The sequence below is a fragment of the Protopterus annectens genome, chromosome 17.part0, assembly GCF_019279795.1.
Source record: "Protopterus annectens isolate FY-2018-M chromosome 17.part0, PAN1.0, whole genome shotgun sequence".
Lineage (NCBI taxonomy): Eukaryota > Metazoa > Chordata > Ceratodontiformes > Protopteridae > Protopterus > Protopterus annectens.
In genome coordinates, this window is record NC_056751.1 from 762,679,356 (window position 1) to 762,696,452 (window position 17,097).

Below are 17,097 nucleotides of genomic sequence, written 5' to 3' on the forward strand. Positions count from 1 at the left end.
AAGTTGAGATCCCTCATCAAACCCTCTAAAGCTAGCTATGAAAACAGAATTGCAGAAGATAGTAAAGACAACCATAAGGCCTTCTATATTTTCTAAAGAATCTCCACAGCAATACCCAGATTTGCTCTGAGCTACTGCACAATGGTACCTTCTATACTGAGCCAACAGATATTGCCAATATACTGGCCGACAGATTCAGTGCCAATTTTACCCCTCTACCCCCCCAAAGGACCAATCACAATACCAGTAGATTACCAGGCACCCAGTATTATTGCTGCACAGGTTAAAACAGCACTGTCCTAGGCCAAGAATACAGCTTCTATGGGACTTGACAATATCCCTGGCTGTGTTCTACATGAACTACATAGTGAACTGGCACCTCATCTGTGTGCCCTGTTCAATCACAGCCTCACCTCAGGCTTTGTCCCTACCGAATGGCACACTGCTACAGTCATCCCTCTCCACAAAGGAGGCATGACTACAGACCCTCGGAACTATCGCCCCATTAGCAAATGACCATATAAGTATCAAGCCTTTTTTGGCGTTAGAGTAAGGAAATTTCATCAGCCGAGTACAATTTATATATATATTTTATACATTAACACACAATATATATTTTTACTTATTTATATATATTTACTATGAATTTATAAATTCAAAATTTAGCATAGGGTAGATAGTATAAGGGACCCAATAATGAAATGTATCATGCACTGTATAAAAGCACTTTAGTACTAGTATATAGTACATTTTATGACAGTGGTTAATATACATATTTTTGTGACTTTTATTGCATTTTTATTCTCAACAAATGTTAATTGAGTGATTTTGTTTTAATTAACAATTTTGTTTTTAACCAATTATGTAATTAACTTTTGGCGCCAAAAATTTGTGTATATAAAGGAAGTGACATGTTAGGGTAAATGGTTCTGAAGAAATCTGGTAAATGCAGATGAAAGCACTCAACCATTCTTACTAGATGTACTTTGTGGTGCTGGCAGTTATCGAATAAAGTTGTGTGACAAAAAGCAACAGGCGAGTTTGCTTCTGATTCACGGCTCGAGTCCAGGGATCTACGCTATTCTAAGAGTTATTGTTGTTTTGTTCCACTTTGGTTACTAGTTGCGAAATGGCAGAGGTGGATTGTCTTGGGACTCCATTGAGTCGTGAAGAGTACTCTACACTACGGTCGGAAGTGACGTCATTACAAGGAGACGTCAACAGGCTCCTTGAACTTGTGCAGAAGCTCACCGAAGCTGTAACAGCTGGTGTGGAACCAGCAAAAACTATTCAAAGTATTCAAGCCAACGCGGAGACATCGCAAGTGGAAGCGGTGTTGGTGGAGGTTACCAGCGAAGCTAGTGATATCCCTAACGGACAAGGTGAAGGGACTAAAATACACGATTTGGATATAGGAAATGAAAACAGGGACATATCAATTGAAGCTGATTTTACGTTTGATTTCAGCTTATTTCACACTAACAGTGAGAATATGAGAATGGGGGCACGCCCTAAAGAGCAGCGTGCTCCAGTACGGACATATTCAGCTATTGCCAAGAAGGCAAATAGCAAAAACAAAGGTACTGTAAACTTAGATAAGATATGTAGTCCTAAACTGAAAGGCATTCAGAAAAGGGATTATCGGGAACGTGTGTTAAATGTATCTAAAGTACTAAATGAATTTTTAGCTGATGAAGATAATTTTGGGGGGAGAAATACAAGTGAATACAGGCAAAAAGTATATGAATGTGAGGAAAATGTTACTAATGATGTGAAATCCAGAATTTATTTATTGGGTAAAAAACTAATACAACTTAAAAGTGTAAAAGTGGACAATGCATATCTTGAAAAATGTATTCAATTACAAGTGGTACCAAAAGGTTTGAGGTTTTTAAACTACCACTGGGTTTAAAATATTCTTCAAAAATTGAGCAATTGTTTAACAAAATGTTCGACGATTTTGGCTTTTCGTACATGAAAGCACTTTTGAAATGTAATGAAGAAAAAATTAATGCCCTTCTACAGGAAGTAGAATGTTTAAATGAATCTATTATAAAAGATGTGGATTTTGTTGAATGGTATGATTTATATTCCAAACAGTTTACTAATGCAAAAAGTAAAGTGCATAATGTTTACAATAGAAAAATGAATAAAATAGAGTGAGATTTGGAAATGTATAGGACAGGAAGAGCGTACATCTGGCCTAAGTATACAGATGAAAGGGAAGGGGTATTTGAAGTAGTTGAAACAAAAGGAAGAAGAAGAAAGTATAGGTTGAACGAAGAAGAAAATTTTCAAGGGGGGCGATTTTACCCGGCACCAAAAAGATGGCAAAGGGGATACAATCATTAGAGAATACAGATGGAATGATTGACGGAGAAGGTGGTGGAAAAAGTGTACAGAAGCATACACCCCCCACCCCTGTAGACAACAGAATTAATGAGAAGGCGTCTACTTTTTGTACAAGTATTAGTACACCTGAGGAAAATCCAGTAAGGCATCCGAACATACATTGCTTTGAAGGGTTTAAAGTATACAACTATACACAAGTTCAGGTCACTACGGAAATCACTACATTGTTTAGCAAGGGGATGAAATTCATACCCACAGTTAAATTTGATATTTTTAATGCCATAAAAGAGGTGAAATTATTCTGTAGAAGACTTAATCTTGCTATACAGTTCAATCAAGGCCAGAATAAGGGAAAAGGAAACACTAATTGTAACAAGTTAACTAAGAAAAGCACGTACATTCCTGTATCTAACGCACAGATAGCTTTATACGAGAAAATGGTTTGTAAAGATTTACACATTTTACACAGGAATATAAAGAATAACAAGTTAGATTCCACAGCAAATAAGGACAATTTACTAACTGAAGAAAGGAAATGTTTAGAGAATCTCATTATGAATGATGAGATAAGAATAATGAAGCCAGATAAAGGTGGTGGGATTGTGATTTTTGAAAATAAAGAATATCTAAGGAAATACAGAAGATCCTAAATGAATCTGGTAACTACGAACAAGTGTCGTTGAACCAAATAATTACAGGATATAGAAGGATAGATTTTGCTGTAGAGGAGTATTTATTAGATAGAAGAATAACCAACGAAGTATATGAATTTTTCAAAAATGATTTTCCATTATTATCTAAAATTATAGGAATACCTAAATTACATAAAAATCTGGAACATCCACCTTTTAGACCTATTATATCTGGCTCCAAATCGAAAACATTTAAGTTAGGGGTAGCCATTGACCACTGGATGAAACATATATATACTAAAGTTAACCACATAGTAAAAGATTCATGGGATTTTTGAGCAAACTAACGGATGAAGTTTGGCAGGAGAATTTGATTTTCCTCACAGTTGATGTGAAAGATTTATTTTCCAGTATACCGGCAGATATTGGTCTTGAATATTTTGTAATAGCATGACCAAGTATTCAGGTTGTAGTTGAGACAGGATCAATCTCATCATGGATATGATGGGGCTGGTCCTAGACCACAACTACATCTTCCACTCGGGTCAACACTATAAACAAACTCGTGGTGTTGCAATGGGGCTTCTTGTGCCCCATTTTTGCTAATTTGGTTATGCTCGAGTGGGAGAACAAGTACATCTTCCCAAGTGAATATTACCAATACATCGGATTATACACTAGGTTCCTGGACGACATGTTTATTTTATGGAAAGGTCCAGAAGAGAAGATACAAGAGTTCTTAGAGTACCTTAATAACACCACGGAATTCCTCAAATTTACCTACCAGTATGACAAAGTGGGAATAGCATATCTGGACACTTGGATTAGTACTACAGGACAAGGGTTTGAGTCTAGAATATACAGAAAACCCACGTTTTCAAATGACTACATACATTATAGCAGTTGTCATCCTGGCCACATCTTTCGTAATGTAGTTAAAGGCCAATGCATAAGGATAGCCAGAATGTCATCGACTAAGGAGATTATGCAAAGTGAATTAGATACTCTTTTTAAGTTATTTTTAGATAGAGGTTACCCTAAACATATGTTGACCAACATCACGTCTTATGTTAAGAAAGAATGGGGTAGTAAATATGTACCACTACTGGGTACAGGCAGTATGGTGAGTACTAAAGTCCAAATAGACCGAGATAATAGAGTATGCATCATCAGGTTTAACCCCTATACCAACATCATGACAGAAATTTTAAAGAAACATTGGGACATAATTACTAGTAATGTACCTATTGGAAACATACTAGGTACGAAACCCTCTATAGTATATAAAACAGGTTTGAATTTAAAAAGAATAATAGAGACTAAGAAAAAGGCCTACACAGGAAACAGTAGGAAGGGCACTACGAGTTGTGGTGCATGTAGTCAGTGTAAATATATTAACACAAAATGTAGGATGAGACTTAAGAATATTGTGAAATCTGTAGTATACCCTATGAAGGGTAATTGCAATACACAGCGTATTGTGTATATTGCTGAGTGTGAGAAATGCGACGTATACTATATAGGAAAGACTGAGAGGAAATTCAAAACCGCTATATACGAGCACCTGTATAGTATTAGGAAAGGAGATACTAAGAACGCTCTAAGTAGACACATTATAGAAAAGGGAAGTGAACATAGTTTTAAATTTGCTATTATAGACCAGGTAGAGGTAAATGACAGAGGAGGAAATTGGAAAATATATTTAGCTTGGTTAGAAAGTAAGTGGCAGATATGTTTAGATGCCACATCCCCCCCGGGTATAAATGACCATATAAGTATCAAGCCTTTTTTGGCGTTAGAGTAAGGAAATTTCATCAGCCGAGTACAATTTATATATATATTTTATACATTAACACACAATATATATTTTTACTTATTTATATATATTTACTATGAATTTATAAATTCAAAATTTTAGCATAGGGTAGATAGTATAAGGGACCCAATAATGAAATGTATCATGCACTGTATAAAAGCACTTTAGTACTAGTATATAGTACATTTTATGACAGTGGTTAATATACATATTTTTGTGACTTTTTATTGCATTTTATTCTCAACAAATGTTAATTGAGTGATTTTGTTTTTAATTAACAATTTTGTTTTTAACCAATTATGTAATTAACTTTTTGGCGCCAAAAATTTGTGTATATAAAGGAAGTGACATGTTAGGGTAAATGGTTCTGAAGAAATCTGGTAAATGCAGATGAAAGCGCTCAACCATTCTTACTAGATGTACTTTGTGGCGCTGGCAGTTATCGAATAAAGTTGTGTGACAAAAAGCAACAGGCGAGTTTGCTTCTGATTCACGGCTCGAGTCCAGGGGATCTACGCTTGCTATTCTAAGAGTTATTGTTGTTTTGTTCCACTTTGAACTACATAGTGAACTGGCACCTCATCTGTGTGCCCTGTTCAATCACAGCCTCACCTCAGGCTTTGTCCCTACCGAATGGCACACTGCTACAGTCATCCCTCTCCACAAAGGAGGCATGACTACAGACCCTGGGAACTATCGCCCCATTAGCCTGATGAGTCTGATATGCAAAGCTATGGAATGCATTATCATGGGCCTAATAAACAAGGATATAGGGAATCTCCAAACTCTTGATCCCACACAGTTTGGTTTTGTGAAGGGTGGATCATGCCTGCTCAACCTGGTCGACTTTTTTGTGTCAGTCACCAGAGCTGTGAATGAAGGCAAGGTGGTTCATACAGCCTACCTTGATCGGCCAATAGCTTTGATACCATTCCCCACTCAGGAAGCATAGAAAAACTCACTAAGCCAGACATAAACCCCTATAGCACTAGGTGGGTTGCAAACTGGCTCACAGATAGAACCCGCAGTGTGAAAGTAGCTGACTCCAAGTCAGACAGCAGACTAGTCACAAGTGGAGTCCCACAGTGTTTGGTCCTGGGTCCTCTCCTGTTTGGTATCTACTTCTCTGAAGTCCAGGCCAACATGAAGGGACTCTGGCTGACAAAGTTTGCAGACGATCGCAAGTTGGGAGCTATTATTAACTCCCCAAGTGATGCTGACATCCTACAGAATTACCTCACTGAGACCAACGACTGGTGTCAGAACCATGGCCTTAAGCTCAATGCCAAAAAAATGTGTCATCATCCCCTTTGGGAAAAACCCAGTTCCCATGAATTACCACATTGATGGTAGTCCACTGAACACAGAAGGTATTATAAGAGATCTGGGAACACAGGTTTTCAGCAACTTCTCTTTTGCTCACCACATTGCCACTGTGGTCAGAAAGTTCTTCTATGTGGCACATCTCATTACTAAAGGTTTTGCATCCAGGAAGAAAGAGGTCATTGTCTCCCTCTACTCTTCCCTCATTAGGCCAGTCATTGTGTACAATGTCCCATCTGGCATGTGCCTCACTAGACACCTGCAACAACTGGAGAGGCTGCAAAAGTACCTCACAAAGAGGATCCTAGGCCCTAAACACTTGTCCTATATGGACAGACTCAAAAAAACTACAACTATTCTCTGTCTCATATCCCTACTTAGAGGCGATCTCTGCTTGACTTACAAAGCCATGTCTGACCCAGCTCTGTTAGAAATGCTACATCTAGAGAAATCCCAATCCCTCCGCACCACATGCTCCAGAGACTTCAACCTCATTACCACAATCAACAGAACGTACTGGAGGGCCGGGTCCATAACCCAGAGACTGCCCATGCTATGGAATAGACTTCCCATACATGTCAAGCAGAGCACCTCTTCAAGAGAAATCACAATGAGTGGATGGGAAATAGAAAATTTACCCAGGGGATCACTCCAGTGGCTCTACTCGACAGAGGCACTGGGAACTAAGGTCAGGTGGCACAATGCCAGGGTAATCCTATGGCTAGGCTTGTAAAGGCCCCAGGGCCATTAGTCTAGTACACACCTATGAACCTATGTACTGTTCCCACAATTCCCATTTTTTACATGTAATTTGCTCCTATCCTTTTGTAAAGATCCCAATAATAGTTGTTATAGCTCTTGTTACTATATTTACTCCTTCTGGTACAGCTGGTTTAGACTTTGATTTTCATTTTCTAGTAATTGCTTTTTTGGCAGCCACCACAGACTCAGCAAGGCTTTACTATGCCAAGGCAATTCCACTTGTATCTTGTCCTGGCTACAGTATTTGGCTTCTTTTCCTCAAAAGACGTATAGCAGTGATACTTAGTTTTTTCTTCTCTTACTAACATTCCTGCAGCCGGTGTCCATTCCTAACTTTGGTCAGCAGTAGTGGAAGCTGACATAACCAGGAAAGGTGTTATAAAAGTTTCAGCTATAAACCTTCAATTGTTTTCATGTTCTCAGCCCCCTTTGCACTGTAATAGACTTCAGCTAGATAAATTCCACAAAGGTACTCAAATTTATTAAGAGTTTACAAGATTTCATCTTCTTTCAAATTAAAAATTACAAACCATAACCATGTACTGAGTTTAAAGCTATAGAACATCAGTTTACTTTCAGAAGAATTAGTTCCTTATCTGGCTGTATAAAGACGACACCTCCGCTTACCTTCAGTTGTAGTTTCCTTGAAGCAGTGATTTTGGATTTCCTCTAGAATAGCAGACAGAGAAAAAATGAGAGAGAGAAAAAAAACACGTTAATGAATTAATAGTGCAGTTTAAACCCTCATGCATCTTATTTGCTATAAATCCTGTACTTCCTGGACTACAGAAGGATGATGATGGGCTCCCTGTAATATATATTTGGGTCAAACTGGTCAGTATTCATTTTTTCTTTTTGGGGGGATTAAGGTAAACCTGTTTTCAAGCAATAGAGACAATTGTACATGTTCTTCAGATTTGGTTGCAGGAATTAAATTAAAAAAAATATATGCTAATGATGCAACTGTTTCAATGTCAATTATTTTTTTCACAATCTGGATTAAATGATAAAGAGCAGTTTATACACAATACCTTCAGCCTTGTTTTTACTTTTGTTGCATGCAAATGACCTGCAATGTATTGCATGTAATACCTTTTTACAAGTGATATACAAAGTCATAAAGTTCTCAAGTGATGTGCAAAGCTTTACATCTTGCTGTAAATCATTACATCCCAGCAATCTTTCCTCCACACATGTAGGGGTAAGACATCCAGCCTTAGTTCCAGCCTCTCCAACTCAAGATAGCAAGATAGAAGCCATCATTGCTAAACTTCAATTAAATTCAAAAAAAATCCCTTTATATCATCTGTATGTACCTGCCACCTGGTAACAATATACCTATCCTAGAAAATTATCTTAGTTGGGTATCTGCTACTTTTCCTCAAAAAACCATTATACTAGGCGACCTTAACATAGACTGGAATAGCATTAATGCTGAAAACCCTTCATCTCATATCAACCTTCATAGTTTTACCCAAACTATTACTTCAACTACTAGGCTCAATAAACATAGTAATAGAGAAAGCATTCTAGACTGGATACATATAAACAGAGTCAAACATAATTACAAAGCAGGAACCTTGCCTGATGATGTTAGTGATCACTCTTTAACTTTCATAACAAGGGAAAAGGCTGATTGTGTTATCCCCCACATTATAAGAAAATTACGCACCATCAAACATTTTAATCTAGACCTGTTTCAGACTGAACTTGGTGCTTGTAACTGGAACCCCTTAAAAACACTTCCTCTTGAAAATGCAGTACTCTATTTTAACACAACTTTTTTATCCATTCTTGATAAACATGCTCCTGAACGTATTATTAGAATGAAATCTAATACAGCCCCTTGGCTCTCCCATGAAACAAAAAAACTTATTCTCACTAGAAATAAAGTCTGGGCCTCATGGAGATCCCACAGAAATAACCCTGATTTTCTACACTTCCGCCAGCTTAGAAATCTAACTAAAAAGGCAGTAATATCTGACAAAAAAAATTCTACTTCGAACTACAACAAAATCATCTTAATAATTCTAAACTTTTCTGGTCTTCAGTCAATAAACTCCTCTCCCCAGGAACCTCCAAAACACCTTCCCCAATTAATGCTGACCCTGATACCCGTCAACAAACTGCAGATGCTTTTAACTCTTTCTTCACTGAAACTATACAAGCTCTAGCTAAACAACTAAATGCCAACAACTTCTGCCCACCAAGTAACCTAACTAACTCTTCCTTTAACTTCTCTCTACAACATATCTCTACATCTTACATTTACTAACTCCTCCTTTAAATTCTCTCTACATCCTATTCCTACATCTCACATTTACTAACTCCTCCTTTAAATTCTCTCTACAACCTATCTCTACATCTTACATTTATTAACTCCTCCTTTAAATTCTCTCTACAACCTATGTCTACATCTTACATTTACTAACTCCTCCTTTAAATTCTCTCTACAACTTATCCCTACATCTTACATTTACTAACTCCTCCTTTAAATTCTCTCTACATCCTATCTCTACATCTTACATTTACTAACTCCTCCTTTAAATTCTCTCTACATCCTATCTCTACTTCTTACATTTACTAACTCCTCCTTTAAATTCTCTCTACAACCTATCTCTACATCTTACATTTACTAACTCCTCCTTTAAATTCTCTCTACATCCTATCTCTACATCTTACATTTACAGACTCCTTCACAAACTAAAACCTTGCACCCCCTCTGCTGACAAGCTCCCTTCACTATTTCTTCAAAAGGCTGCCAAGGTCATCGCATATCCTATATCTATTCTCATAAATAGGACCATCAAAGAAGAAATCATCCCTGATATCTGGAAGGCCTCTCATATTATCCAACTTCATAAAGATGGAAACTCCACTGACTGTTCTAACTATAGACCTATTGCTCTCCTCTCACCCTTGGCTAAAATTATGGAAAAATGTATCCACCATCAACTTGTACAATATCTCTCTCTTCACAGTATTATAGCAAACTGTCAACATGGTTTTAGACCACATCACAGTACTACGACTGCCTTGCTTTCCTTTGTAGACACTATTAATCAGAACCGTAACAACAACTTACTCTCTTCTGCCCTCTTCGTTGACCTCTCTAAAGCATTCGATATGGTCAACCACTCTTTATTAATTAATACTCTTGAATCTCTCTCTTTTGATACCCCAGCCATTAAATGGTTTAATTCCTATCTCACAAACAGAAAACAAGCAGTTCTTTGGGATAACCACATTTCTTCTCTTTTGCCTGTTTCTATCGGAGTTCCACAAGGCTCTATCCTTGGCCACTTATCTTTTCCCTCTTCATTAATGATCTTCAAACAATAATCCCTCAAGCAACCTGCATTCAATATGCCGATGATTCTACGCTCATCTGCTCAGCATCTTCTACCCCAGAACTTATCTCTCTTATCCAAAATGTCTTTAATACTGTAGAAACATGGTTCTCCAGTCGACTCCTCTTACTAAATGCTAAAAAAACTAAACTTCTTCTCTTTACCCCCACTTCCAGGACCTCCCCCTTAAACTTCACTATCTCCTCCAACAGTGCCACTGTCATCTCACCTGACTCTACAACTAAACTGTTAGGTATTACCATTGATAATAATCTCTCTTTCGACCAACATATTAACAACTCTATAAAACTAGTCAACAGAAAAATAGGATCCTTATATCGAATTAGACCATTTCTTACACCATCTACTAGAACTAGGATTGCTCACTCCCATCTTATTTCTACTCTTCTTTATGCTTCACCCATCTTTACCAACCTCAAGAAAAACAACCTTAACAAATTGGCAACCTGCTACAATAACATTGCCCGCTTCGCTACCGGTAACCCCTACAGAACCCATCATTGTCTTAACCTGAAACTACTAGGCTGGCTGGAAATTCAAAACTATCTTGCTATCCATCAACTCATTTTGGCCCATAAAATACTGTACCAACCAAATAACACTCCTATACTCTCCCAACTCATAATCCCCTATAACAATCTAAACTCTCTCCGCTCTTCTAGTAAACTCTTGACTAGTTCTATAAAATCTAATAACACTGCTGGTGACTCCCTATTCACCAATTCTGTAGGTACAAAATGGAATTTGTTACCTACTAACATAACAATGATTTCTTCTTTGCCTCTTTTCAAACAAAATATTAAACTGCACTTCCAAAATCACTGGCTTTGTTCCTGTTGTAAACCTGATTAACTTTCCACTAGTACTACTTACCTTAGACTATCTCTCTTACTTCTTGTTTCAATCTATTCTCCACCTGGCTTTCTTTTTCCTCCCCCTTCATCCTCTCACTGCTTCTTTACCTGTTAACTATCTTAACTTGCTCTCTTTTCTCATCAAATCCCTTCCTAATATTACCTTATTCTTATTACTCTACTTTTGTTACCTCCTATCTTTGTATCTTTATCTGACAAGTATTTTTTATCTTGTATAATGTTATTTTGGATTTCTCTGTGTGTGGTAGTAATTAATTCATGTAGTAGTAATTTATATTGAAGAGTTTTGAAGTGTTTTGCTGTTTTTGTTATTACTAACCTGTGTACTAATTGTTTTATTTTTATGTATGTTGATTTTTCCGTATGCATTTTTACTTCTGTGGAGCTTTTCTCCTCGGGCCTCTACTGAAAATGGAAATATCTTCAGCTAGACTAGCCCGGTCAACAAATGTAAAATAAATAAAACATACAATGGCTCTATCAGAACCCTGTAACCACTGCAATTGCTACATGTAACACTGCAAACCTGTACTACACAGCGGCACTATACAAGTAAGTAACAAAAATAACCTGAGGGGGAAAAGTGCAAGACCCCTGGTCTGCACCTGCTTTTATTATGTAAATCCTGCTTGTCTTGGTCGGAAAATTGTATGTGCCCCTAACTGCATCCTTTCTGCAGGAAATTTAGTTATTAAGTGGACGTTTAATAAGGTGTGTGCTGGCATTGCTTTCTGAGATGCACCAACCAGTGCAGGTGCTTATGAGACCCTGGATGGGAATCCTAATATAACTAGTTTTCAGCACCCAAATCTTTCTTTCTATTCCTGATTTTAATAACATTACTTTGCCTTTTTCTGTTGTTCTTGCTATTTGGCTAATCTGTTTTATTTAATATAAAGCTGTAATTTCTGCTACCTTCCCTCTAGTTGTTGAGGTAAGACAGATGGCTGCTCAGCAGGCTACAAACTGACTTCCTCTCACTCATCGAATGGCCCAATAACAAAAGACTCCTTCTCAACTCAACCAAAACAAAATCTTGATAGTCGGTACTAAATAAACATTTATCAACACATACATTTTATAAATCAAGGACCACAGCAACATTCCAACAGAAAACACTGACTCTAAAATACCTAGGTATCTGGCTTAATTTCTCTCTGAGCTTCAATATACATCTAAACAACTCAAGGAAAAATATCAACACCCTACCCATTTAAGCTAACAAAATCTTTCTCTTTCATACCAAATCTACTAGGACAACCATAGGAAAAGGCTTTCTATTAGCCCAGTCAGAATATGGCCTAGCCTGTGTAGTGTACCAGTACAGTTACAGAATATGGCCTACCCTGTTTAGTGTACCTGTACAGTTACAGAATATGGCCTACCCTGTGTAGTGTAACTGTACAGTTACAGAATATGGCCTGCCCTGTGTAGTGTAACTGTACAGTTACAGAATATGGCCTACCCTGTGTAGTGTAACTGTACAGTTACAGAATATGGCCTACCCTGTGTAGCGTAACTTTACAGTTACAGAATATGGCCTACCCTGTGTAGTGTAACTGTACAGTTACAGAATATGGCCTACCCTGTGTAGTGTAACTGTACAGTTACAGAATATGGCCTACCCTGTGTAGTCTACCTGTACAGTTACAGAATATGGCCTACCCTGTGTAGTGTAACTGTACAATTACAGAATATGGCCCACCCTGTGTAGTGTAACTGTACAGTTATTCAGAGTATCACTGATAAATATGTAGATTAATCACCCTTGACCCCAAGTAGGAACAGGACTGCAAAACAATAGAAGGAGCTAACTGGCTACCAGTGAAACAGATAACAGACCTTCTGCTAGGATCACAACTTCTTAAGTTACTAAACAACAAACTATCCCCCAGTTTCCCAATTAATAAAAGAGTCAACCTCATAAAGCCTCAGAAATCAAAGCCATTCTGTCCCCACAGTATGTGCACAGAACACTGCTTTTCCATACTTGCTCTGAAATGATGGGGATCTATCCCCTCTTGCATCCTGTGTTTCAATCCAAGCTAAAAGGCCATCTCCAGGTACTTGCCAAATGCAAGGGGCACTCATCCAATCACACTGACTGATCTCTAGTAACTCATCTGCAAATGATTGAAGTGAAATTCCTCAAGCAAAAGTAGCCCCAAGAAAAAAATGCTGAGGAACATAAATCTCGATCTCTATTTTTCATGGGAAATCATTGCCAAAGCAATTTCTAAGTATTGACCAGCAATGGTTCACCTCTTCTGGAAGATTTCTTCCTTTTACAAACTGGTACAATTGTGGAGTTGGTATATATAAGTTTAGTGGGGGGACTTGCCTCCACAAAAAAAAAAAAAACACTTAAAGTTAATCCTTTCATCCTTCTCTGTCTTAGGCTTTATTTTTCAGCATTTGTAATCATCAGGATTGTGGAAATTGGCACGTCATAGTTAAAGAGATCTCTGCCTTCCGCTATCCCTAACATACAGTAAATCTCTTCACTCTTTCCCCTCTTAAACTGCAGTCTTTTACGTCTCCTTCTCTCACTCGTCCACTATATTACTTACAACACTTCCGATACCTTCTCCTACAACTGGAATTTGCTAGAACTGTAAAGAATAGCATTATCTTCCAATAATAAAGCTACCTTCCACTCATCGTATCTCTCATGTTATAGTCACCCTTTTTTAATTGTTTACCAAAGTTATATATTTTTTTGCTTGTATGATACTCTCCCTGGGATGAGACTGAAATGGGTCAAAAGTGATGTCTTCTACCCCAATTAACAAATATTAACAATAGCTAAAACAAATGCTATCTCTAAGTTGTTGCCAATAAATATAAAGGTAGCAATTGAGTACCTAGGATTAGTCCAGACAAAATTACTTTAGCTAGCAGATCTTGGCGGCTGTCTCTCTGATACCCTCCCTGTGCAATGAATAAAGACACCTTATTGAAGTTTCAAGTAGTTTATTCAGTAAAGCAGGTAGATGGATGAGTTTACTTGTTCTACTATTAGCTGAAACCATTATAATTTATTTAGCATGCTTTGCTTTGCTTTCTGCCAAAACTGTGAGGTGGTGTTCTTTCAGGTACATCAGGATGGAGCACCACCCCATCTGTTACTTAATGTCTTTAGAGATTTCTATCAAATAAGGGATCGACTTTATCCAACAACAGTAGCTTCGCACTTACCTTTATGGCGCTAAGTCTCTTTGCTCATGCCATATAGTTACCACGGAAATGCTTCTCATAGGTTCACCTCATCACTTCCTAAAAGCAATATTCTATTCTATCAGTGTTTGACATCACTTATCACTTAGAAAGTTTACAGTCCCAAATGCATCTTAAGATGGCTACTAGCACCATGGCATGAGCAGGCTGGAGATACATTTCTCAGCATTCACCAGATAGTGAACAGTTATCAGTTAGCTCTTACTTTCCTATCTAGAGAAAGACTGTTCAGTCTTAAGCATTCTAGCCAACCATCAAGCAAAATGTGGTGCAGCCAGACATGGATCATTGGAGGTAAATGTGGTGCAGCCAGACATGGATCATTGGAGGGAAATGTGGTGCAGCCACACATGGATCATTGGAGGTAAATGTGGTGCAGCCAGACATGGATCATTGGAGGTAAATGTGGTGCAGCCAGACATGGATCATTGGAGGGAAATGTGGTGCAGCCACACATGGATCATTGGAGGTAAATGTGGTGCAGCCAGACATGGATCATTGGAGGTAAATGTGGTGCAGCCACACATGGATCATTGGAGGTAAATGTGGTGCAGCCACACATGGATCATTGGAGGGAAATGTGGTGCAGCCACACATGGATCATTGGCTGTAAATGTGGTGCAGCCAAACATGGATCACTGGAGGTAAATGTAGTGCACCCAGACATGGATCATTGGAGGTAAATGTGGTGCAGCCAGACATGGATCATTGGTGCTAAATGTGGTGCAGCCAGACATGGATCACTGGAGGTAAATGTGGTACAGCCAGACATGGATCATTTGAGGTAAATGTGGTGCAGCCACACATGGATCATTGGAGGTAAATGTGGTGCAGCCAGACATAGATCATTGGCGGCAAATGTGGTGCAGCCAGACATGGATCATCGGAAGTAAATATGGTGCAGCCAGGCATGGATCATTGGAGGTAAATGTGGTGCAGCCAGACATGGATCATTGGCAGTAAATGTGTTGCAGCCAGACATGGATCATTGGAGGTAAATGTAGTGCAGCCAGACATGGATCATTGGAGGTAAATGTGGTGCAGCCAGACATGGATCATTGGAGGTAAATGTGGTGCAGCCAGACATGTATCATTGGAAGTAAATGTGGTACAGCCAGATATGGAACATTGTACATAAATGTGGTGCAACCAGACATGGATCATTGGAGGTAAATGCTGTGCAGCCAGACATGGATCATTGGAGGCAAATGTTGTGCAGCCAGACATGGATTATTGGAAGTAAATGTGGTGCAGCCAGACATGGATCATTGTAAGTAAATGTGGTGCAGCCAGACATGGATCATTGGAGGTAAATGTGGTGCAGCCAGACATGGATCATTGGAGGTACTATTGAATGCTCCATCTGGTACCAGTAGGTGAGCCTAGCACTATCTGTGTTGCTGCAGATAAGTTCTCCATAGTTATAGGTATGCGTAGAAGCTATATAACTCATCAGGATTAAATTCTTTGAGAACCTATGGATTTTATCATGGTACTAAAGTCATCTGTGAGACAGAAGCAGTGACTTAGTACATAGCCTGACCTGAAAATAACACCCACCTGTTGCCCAACTATTCACCCACCCACCATTCTGTGCTCAGTGTCATTTGACAAAACAAGAATTAAAAAATAAAAAAGTGAAAGAAAGAGTTGTTGAATCTCTAATATATGTCAACAAAAGTAATTAAGTAAGCAAACAATTAAATAAATAGTGAGGGAACACAGGTTGTAAAAATACAAATGTAGAAAAAATAACTATCGAGTATAAGAAACCAAGTGATAAGCTTGTGTGATATCTAACTGGTACAGCAGTCAAGAGTCTGACTCTAATAGCTTGAGTACAACCATCAGAAAAAGCAAAGAAATGTTGTGTGTGTGTGAAGAGACTAAGGGGAAAGTTTTCAAGTTGCCCACAAATATTGTTACTAAAATACTTTTCATTGTTCCCTTCTAGTACACTACTATGTTTTTTTAATTCTTTTTTAAAAACTGTTTTACTTTGTGGTGGGACCTATAGGTTGACTACAGGGGACCATCACAGACATATTAGTCTTCTGACTGGATTGCTGTTATAAAGCACTTGCTTACAACTCACGTGGCTTGTTCATAGTTCAGCATCTTTATATTGTCAGACATTGGGAGACATATTGGAACAATTAAATGCATTATGTACACAATGAGACAGTGCTATCAGTTTGGAAACACTGAAGGCAGCATACATTTTTTGTTAATTAAATACAAAGAAGTGAGGAAGTAAGCACAGAAAATTAGTACCAAACTGAAAGATGATATCAAATCACTCATTGTAGTATTGCCTGTATAACAGAAGCATGTTAGATATTAGGTTGGCAACTGTTTTCATAAAGCAGGATTGAAACTGCAAAATTAAGAACTGCAAAATTAAGAGCTGTTAAGGGCTATTATTGACAATAAGACAAATTCTCTAATTACAGGTGAAAGTCAGACATAGTTAAGAAACAACTCATTACATTTTTGCAACATTTATTTAAATGCTGCATTTAAAAATGAACATCACATTGAACACATCAGACAAAACAATAACATTTATTTTAAGTATTGTTATATTAAGTTTATTAAAGACAAGTTAAACAACTTACAAGAAAAAAATAACAAGAAAGGAAAATGGACTGAGTGTAGCAGTTTTGAGTTTTGAATTAGAAATAAAAATATACAATAAGATGTTTTAAAAAAAGAATGCTTTTTATTAA

The 17,097-nt window shown here is 37.8% G+C and overlaps 1 protein-coding gene across 1 annotated transcript in view; it reads right to left on the bottom strand.

The window, feature by feature from the left end:
* LOC122791308 (troponin I, cardiac muscle-like) overlaps nt 1-17,097 on the bottom strand; it is a 337,956-nt gene that overhangs the window by 238,557 nt on the left and 82,302 nt on the right. Inside the window, exon 2 of the mRNA XM_044059010.1 lies at nt 7,513-7,554. The gene's annotated coding sequence lies outside the window, so the exon portion shown is untranslated. The remainder of the gene's footprint in view (nt 1-7,512; nt 7,555-17,097) is intronic.